This window comes from Fringilla coelebs, assembly GCF_963513975.1.
Source record: "Fringilla coelebs genome assembly, contig: SCAFFOLD_50, whole genome shotgun sequence".
In the NCBI taxonomy this organism is placed as follows: Eukaryota; Metazoa; Chordata; class Aves; order Passeriformes; family Fringillidae; genus Fringilla; species Fringilla coelebs.
The window spans coordinates 69502-75817 of NW_028167515.1; positions in this window are offsets into that span (position 1 = coordinate 69502).

The following is a 6316-nucleotide window of genomic DNA, read 5'->3' on the forward strand; positions in this document are numbered from 1 at the left end:
AAGTAATTAATTAGCCTTCTGAAAAGATGGAGGCAGATGCATCATTCCTCCTGGAAGTCGGACAAAAATATCACCAATGCTCCCCGCTCTTGCCTTTTCCTCCTGGTGGTCCTTCTTCCCTGTCCACACCTGTTCTTCCCTGCTTCACTGCTTCCACGAGGTAGCTCATTCCTGCTCAGCCGGCCTCCTTCATTGCTTCCCGGATGGAGTGGATCCAGCCTGCACCCACCCGCCGTGTGTGCTGCATTTCCCATGCTGCCCACCGCACCGAGCCTGCTGCACCTGCCCACCGCAGCACCAGCGCATGGCAGCCAGTCCAGAGCCACCAGTGCCGGAGCACTGGCCCGCAGCAGCCAGCCTGCAGCCATCCCTCGATGATGCCAGAGACACGCAGGTGCCGTCCTTGGAGATCACACCCAGCCACTCACAAAAGCCATGTGGGCTCACCCTGGCTTGCAGCACACACACTCCATCTGCTGAGCTGATGCCCACAGAGCGCCCAGGCTTCTTGTGGTAACACTGTCCCTGTCTTCTGTTTCTCTCTCTATCCTTTTCCCTTTCTACTCCCTTCTCTCCCCCTTCCGTAAGAACACTTACCCTCCTTATCAATAAACACTTCTCAGATATAACATTGCCCCATTTGTGCTTCGTTTTAATCTGAGGAACCTTTCAGGAAGAATCCTCCCTGACTCCCCCTTTTACAGCGGGATGGGACAGGGGTAGTGGGAGGGGGAAAGGGGAAGCCCTGGGTGTCCTGCCAGAAGTGTGGGGAGAGAATGGGGCAGTCACTGAGGGTACTTGGGCACTTGGATGGGGTGGGGAGCCCCTGCAGGTATGAGCAAAGGGATGGGGTAACCCTTGGGGGTACTGGGAGAGGAAATGGGGAGCACAGGGTGCCCTGGGTAGCCTCCCCCTGACCCATGACCACCTCCCTTGGAAGGATGGGCGACCAGAGGAGCCATGGAGGGAGCACCCCCAGTGTCACCCAGCACCTCCTGCTTCCCAGAGCATCACAACTTTTGTCTAGGCTGTCATAGATGTCACTGGGTTTACATGGTTGCCTTTGCAGCTCCATGTACGTCCGCTGAGGATTTTCCACTGGGTGTGCCAGGGGGTCTGGGGGGGTTCTGTGGGAATGAGGGGCTGTCTGGAAGGGGATGGGAGGTCCTGGGGCTTTGGGTAAAATGAGCATCATGGCTGGAACCTGCACTCACCTTTCCTGGTGTTTCCTGGCATCTGCAAAGGAAAACTGGAGGGGTGACTTTGGAGATCCAGGGACCCCCATCCACCATTGGGAATGCTGAACCACCACCAGACACACAATTCTCCCCAGGCCCCCCGCCTGTATCCCTGATGCCGTCCCAGTATTCCTGATGCCTCCCCAGTATACCTGAACCACCCCACTCACATCAACACCCTGAGCCCCCAGAATCCCGAGCTTGGAAGGGAGTGAGACCCCTGATAGAACCCCCAAAGTCCCTGCACAACCCCCCAACCCTCCCCAGGTCTCTGAGTCATGGTCACTGAGGGCTCAGTCCCTCCCAAGCCAAGGGCTGTGGGTGCTGCCCTATGGCCCCCTTTCTCTGGGGGCCTTCCCACCCCTCCCCATGACCCCTGTCCCCTCATTGTCACCCACCCACACGGTGCCACAAGTCCCACAGCACAATGACACCCAGGAGTAGGAGCAGGAACAAAATGGCCACACCGACCCCTGCAGCCACTGCTAGAAAAAGAGGGGGACACAATGGGGTGACCCTAAACCCATGGGGTCCTTCACTGCCTGGTGACCCCACCTGTGACCCCACCTGTGACCCAGGGTGAGCCAGGTGTCCCCCCCAGGACCAGCTCAGGGCTGAGTGCCAGGAACACGTGGTGCCCGTCCTGTCCCAGCTGGTTGGTGGCCACACACTGGTAGGTGCCCGAATGTCCCACATTGATGTCCCTGAGCTCCAGGAGGGGACCCCGGGCCACCTCCTGCCCGTTGTGCAGCCAGGTGAAGGTGACAGGGGCTGAGCCCACCTGCACCGAGCAGCGCAGGGTCACGTTGTCAGCTGCACGCACCAGGTGTGACAGGGGACCGGGGGTGATGGTGGCATTGACCACAGGCACTGCGGGGACACAGACAGGGCTGGCACCTGGTGAGGTGGGATGGGGGTGCCATAGGTGGGGTCACCCCCAGCCTGAGGGTCCTGCTCACCCAGCACGGTGACATTCAGGGGGTCACTCTTGGCCACGCTGTCCCCATTGCTGACGCGGCACCAGTACTGGCTGCTGTCATTGTCCCCACTGTGGTGCAGCTCCAGGTTGGGGCCAGTGCCCAGCAGTGCCCCCAAGCCCTCTCAGTGCCAGGAGAAGGACACGGGACCTGTCCCTGTGGCCACCGTGCAGCTCAGCACCAGGCTGTCCCCGAGTGCCACCTGTCCCCCAGGGGGCTGTGCTGACAGGGACACCCCCGAGAGCGGGACCCCTGCAGGGGGACACAGGAGAGATTGGGGACCCAGGAGGGGTGGGGGACACTGGACGAGAAAGAGGAGGATTGGAGGGGAGCAGAGAGGATCCCAGTGAGCACAAGGGGACCCTAGGAGGCATGGTGGGACCTGGCGACAATGGCGAGACCCCATGGAAAGGGGGAGAGACCCAGTAAAGGGATGGGGAACCTGACTGAGGAGACTCAGGGAATGATTTGGGGTTTTGAGATGGGCCCAGGGAGGACCCAGGGAAGGAAGGGAGGCCAGAGGGTGGAGCAGGGATCTTGGAAGGGCTGGGGAATCCAGGGAGAGTTGGGGAGGACAAAGAGAGGGATGAGGGATGTGCAGGGGGAACTGGGCAGTCATGGGGGAAACCAAGAGGAACTTGGGCAATTCTGGGTGAGCCAGGGAGGAGTAAAGGGAGGGATGAAGGATTCAGGCAGTGGTGGGGAAAGCCCTCGGAGGATGTCGGGCTTCACTGTCCCCATCCCTGCACTCACTGGGAACTGTCACTGTCACCAGCTTCAACTTGCTCCAATGTGACGCCACCCAGCCCTTGCAGCTGTAGTTGCCGCTGTGGCTCAGCTGCAGGGGGGACAGGGACAGCTCGGTCCCATCCTGGGGCCTCTTCAGAGGCTTCTCCTCATGGTAGAAGTACACCTCCATGAGCCGTTTGTTGTCCCTGCTCCGGCAGCTCAGTGTCACCGTGTCCCCCTCCAGCAGTGCCCGTGCTGGCACCTGCAGCACCAGCTGGTCTGTGGGACAGAGGGGTCCTTTCACACCAGGAGGGTCATGATGGTACCAGGAGGCACCAGGGGCCACCCAATGTGAGAGAGAACTCACTATGCACAGGGATGCTCTAGGATGTCCGCAGAGCAGGGGACAGGCTCTAGTCACACAGGAGGTGACCCATGGAGCAGACCCCACCCGGAGCCCTCGGGGTCCCTGCAGGTGCCAGTCTGGGGACACCCACACCCCTCTCACCATTTAAGACTTTCACGGGGGGGCTGCGCCCAGTGCCAGGTCTGTCACACTCGTAGGTGCCACTCACGGTTACAGTGAAGTGGTCCCGTCCCTGCTGCCACCAAGGCCACCCATCCCTGTATCAAGTGATGGCACCAGCGGTGCCCGAGCCCTGGCAGGTCAGTGTCACCGGATCCCACAGCACCACTGGCATCCAGGGGGGCTCCACGAGGAGCTGGGTGGTCTGGGCACCTGTGGGTGACAGGGGACACCAGCCTGCCAGGGCCAGAGCAGGGCTGGGGACAGCGGGGTGGGGCCATGGCATCCCCTGAGGACTCACCAGCGAGGACGATGGTCTGGGCTGGAAGGGAGAAGGGACAGGGCTGGGTGGGGGTGGCACTGCAGGGACGGCAGCACCGGGTTATGGGGTGTGGGGGCTGTGTCCACGCTGCCATTATGGGGGCTGCAGTTCTTGTGAGAAAGTGTTTCTGGGTGGTCCCCAAAAGATTTGGAGACTCCCAGTGGACATGTCTGTTTCACAGCCACCCATGCACCACATCCCTGTGGCACAGACACCTCGGGAACAGGGACACTGAGGCCACCCTGGGCTGACGCAGAACCTGGGGACACTGGTGACACCCTGGTCACAAGGACACCATGGACACAGCCCATGCTGGCCCAGGTCACCCCCACCAGCTCATGGTGCCATCCCCATGATCCCACCCCCATGGCCATATCCTCACTGTTCTTGTCCCCTTCTCTCCCTGCATCCCAGGTCCCTTGTCCCTTTCCCCAGAGCTACCTGAGCCCAAAGGTGCCAGTCCCCACATTCCTGTCCCCACAGCCCCATCCCCAAATTCCTGCCCCCTCTTCCTGTCCCAAAGCCACCCTACATCCCCAGTCCCACCAAGGTCCACTGTGGGTAACAGGGAGTGGCATTGCTGACCTTGGGGACCTCAGGGGACCCCGCAGCACCCCTGTGCCCCCTCCCCATCCCCGGGCTGTCAGGCCCGTGCCCAGGGCACTCACCCCACAGGAGCAGCGCCACCTTCCCGGCCATCCTGGTGTCCCCAGCCATGTGGACTGGCTGTCACTGGCTGCTGTGGCCATCGCTCCCCTGGCTGGTGGCTCTTCGGATGAAGGGGAGGGAAGCGAGGTCATGTCTTGTCCCCATGTGTAGGTGGCCATTGATGGGGGCAGGGTGGCCACAAGCTGGGGACAGGATGGGGACAAGGCTGGGTGGGACAAGGTGGGGCATGGGGTTCACAGGTGTGGGCGTTTCAGTGAGTTTGGTGAGCCCGGGATGGGTGTCCAGGGAAATGGGCGGTCCCAGGGATTGGGTCCATGGGAAATGGGGTCCTGAAGTGGGGGAGTCAGTGGGAGTGGGGGGCCATGGGAATGGGGGTGCCCAGGGTTTGCTTGTGGCTAACACAGAATGTAGAATCTCCCTCAGTGTCCAACAGCTCCATGGGATTGTTCTCTGCCTGCTGGGCACCAACCCAGCCCTAAGGAAGCTTTTTCTTGGCCACATTTAGGAACTCTTCCCATTTTCTCATTCCCACCATGAAACTTGATTCACTTCCAATGGAGGAAGGGGAGAAGCTCTGTCCATCCTTGGGACAGTGCACAGGAATCTGCGGAAACGCCCCTGTGTGCCTCAGGGTCTGATACCCTGATAAATCCAGGAGGGGACCCTGGGCCACCTCCTGCCCATTGTGCAGCCAGGTGAAGGTGACAGGGGCTGAGCCCACCTGCACCGACCAGTGGAAATGTCTTTGTGTGCCTCAGGGTCTGCTTCCCTGGTAAATCCACTCCAGCCTGCCCTGAATTTCCCTGTCTGGGCACTCTCTGCTCCTGCTGTGACACCCCTGTTCCCCAGCCCCTCGTGTGCTCAATATTTCCACACTTTTCCCTCACTTATTCTGTGCACATCCAGAACCCAAACATTCTTTCTGGAAGGTTTTAAAGGGCTGCAGGTTTTGTTCAAGAAGGAGGGTCCAGTTCAGGCTGTTGAGCAGATTGTTGTTTTCTTTGCAGGAGTTTTGTGGTTTTCTCAGTCCCCTGGGCAAAGGGACGAAATTATCAATTGCTGCAGTTCCGGGCTGGTTCCCTCACAGCTGCCCCTGCAGGGGAGTTTCCATCTAGCCCTGCTCTGAAAACGATCAAAGGCCCTCCCAGAGCCACTGCTTGGGCTCCCTTTGGGTTTGTGCTTCTTGCAGGGCTGAGCAAACCACAGGCAGGCCTTTTCCCCCACAGAATTCTCACCTCTGCAGCAGCTCTAAAGCTGCCAGAATCAAAGGCAAGGGGGCAGGGGGGACCCTGAGGTGCTGGCTACCACCTGGGGCTGGCCATAGCAGGGCTGGGCAATGGCCATCCCTGTGCAGTGGGGCTGCGCCATGGCTGGGCCCTACCCTTGGGTGGCCACTGGCTTCAAGGAGCAGGAGTTTGGGAGCTCCTTCCTGCCCAGGGCTCCATTCCTCTGCTGCTCTTGCTGGCTCAGATCCTGCAGGGAACGAGCAAGAATGGAGAAGTCTGGACCCCCCTGGAGCTGCCATGGCCCAGGACAGGACCCCCTTGTCCAGCATCTGTCCCCCCTGGGACAGCATCCCCCCAGGACAGGAGCCCCCCGGATGTGCCCGCCCAGGACAGAACCTGCCCCCCCTCGTGTGACCAAGGTGTCAAAGGGCCTCTTCCTTCTTCTGCAGGAGAGAGAAAGTGAAAGTGTTGGGGAGGGAAAGTGGACATCCCCATTGCCCACAGCCTCCCCAGCCCTCCCTGCAGACCCCTCACCCTGCTTCCCCCACCCTGGGCTTCTCCCAACCCCTTACCTGCTCAGGTGCCTTCCAGGATCATCAAGGCACAAGCTGGGGGGGTTGTGAAATTGA